We start from the raw sequence: 1,970 nt of genomic DNA, 5'->3' as shown, positions 1-1,970 counted from the left end.
AAAAAAACCTGGGTAACAGTTATTCGTCGCCACGCTGTATATTCCGCTTCATCGCCGCCATTCTCATTGATGAACTTTTCTGAAAAAAATTTAATACATTTGGAATTGAATGTTAAACTAAGAAAGGATAAGGGGAACTCATCATTTTAAGACTCGAATGCTCCACCGATTAGCGCAGCGGGTCCTGGATTGGACTTTTTTTTACCACATCGGTTTTATTTAATTTTTTCTTTTAATAATATATTTTAAAAAACGTAAACACGTCACTTAAGGTGCTGGCCCAATGCAGGCTTGCTTTGATTGCTTCGCTGTGAGAAGTGTCAACAATTATTTGGAATATACTAAAACGTATAAAGGCTGGCCAAATGGCAGCTTTTCTTCACTTGCTTTAAGCGCGTCAAAGTTTGAAATAAGCAAATGTTTTATTTGAAAGCGTTTTGTAGGATTTTGACAAGGAGGTATGTTCCTTTCAAAATACATAAATTCAAACAAAAATTTGCTTACTTAATTTAAAAAAGTCACAGAAAATGCAGGTAATTCGAAATTAAATACAAATTATTCATTGTTTCTATATTTATATTTAACATATCTGCTATCTTATAGTAAAATGATGCAAAGCCCACATTTACAAATTTTACACGAGAGGAAAAACTTTTATAGCTCTTTTCATCAAGTAAATCGCTTTTTTAAGTTATAGTTTTTTTTTAGTAAATGTAGATATAGATATATATGTATCATTATTATCATTTCTTTTAAATACAAACATTATTTCGCATTAATTTAAAAATAAATCTGAAAGTTTTTGATAAATTTTTTAGAGTTTTCTAGGAAATAATTATTAACGTTAAGGGAACAGACATTGACTTTTCAACCAGACAGCTGGTTACTTTGACAGCGTTCCAAGCCACCATTCGGCCAAGCAAGTTTTCAAAGTAAATCAAAGCAAATTGAAGAAGACAAGGCGCGCAAAGCAAGCCTGCATTGGGCCAGCGCCTTTACGATTGAAAAAATTTTATATTTACTACCTCATGTCGTTGGCATTTACATTTCATTTATAAGTTTAAGTTATTTATAAACATTCGCTCTCAAAACTTATTAAAGGTTTATTTGAAAAAACTTTTAATAAGCATAATATTAAAAATGCTTATTTAACGCTTATTATAGCAAACTTAATTTAAGTTATTTTTAAAAACGTTTACTGAAGTGCTTGTTGGGAATTGAAAACTAAAAAAAAAACTTTCTTTAAGTTTATTTTCCCTACCAGCCACGGCTCACCACTTTCCCCTGAAAATCAAACGATTTACAACTACATTCACAACTTTTTAGTCATCTCACCCACACACTTACAAATTTTTTGTTCGAACTGTCAAAAAAATGTCCCTTTGTTAGAGTTACATACCCGATATGAATTCGTACTCTAATAAGAATTCTATGCGTTAGAGCGAGCAAGTTAGAAACATCGGAGTTCTTATGACAGTATACATACTGTGAAGAAATGTCGCTGCGAAAATTTTGAAGGTAAGGATACGTATTTAACAATTTTATTTAACTAGAATGTAATTTCTTCTTTTAGATTGCAAAACAGCAGCGACTTAGTCACATTCTTAAGGTAGGTATTGAGACTTTTTATATGTTGATAAATTTGAATTGATATTTTTGTTTGTTTACAGATTTGGGATTCACCATCAGTACCTTCAACGCTTGCATCTTCATCGCCAGGAGCACCATTAAAACCTTCTGCCCTCAGCTTCTTCATCGCCAGGAGCACCACCAGTACCTTCTATCCTCAGCTCCTTCATCGCCAGGAGCACCATGGGTACGTTCCGCCCTCAGCACATTCAAAGCCAGGAGCACCTTCAAAGTGTAGGTTCAACTTTTCAAATTTTGCAAAGTTGTAAGAAAACTTAATTTTTCTGAACCACTACAAATGATTTGCAACTCTTAATATATATCAAAAGAAAGGTAAACCG

General features: G+C 32.8%; 1 long non-coding RNA gene across 1 annotated transcript; it reads left to right on the top strand.

Annotated features, from left to right (window-relative positions):
- The first annotated feature begins 1,297 nt into the window (after nucleotides 1-1,297).
- LOC118732591 lies at nucleotides 1,298-1,945 on the top strand. The gene is made up of 3 exons (XR_004992153.1): nucleotides 1,298-1,518; nucleotides 1,574-1,609; nucleotides 1,671-1,945. It is a non-coding gene; the product is annotated as an uncharacterized LOC118732591 (long non-coding RNA).
- Nucleotides 1,946-1,970: the final 25 nt, after the last annotated feature.

This window comes from Rhagoletis pomonella, unplaced genomic scaffold (genome assembly GCF_013731165.1).
Source record: "Rhagoletis pomonella isolate Grant_MI unplaced genomic scaffold, Rhpom_1.0 Rhpom_scaffold_22977, whole genome shotgun sequence".
Taxonomy (NCBI): Eukaryota; Metazoa; Arthropoda; class Insecta; order Diptera; family Tephritidae; genus Rhagoletis; species Rhagoletis pomonella.
Note: the sequence above shows the minus strand (reverse complement) of the source record. Positions and strands in the feature narration are given on the sequence as shown.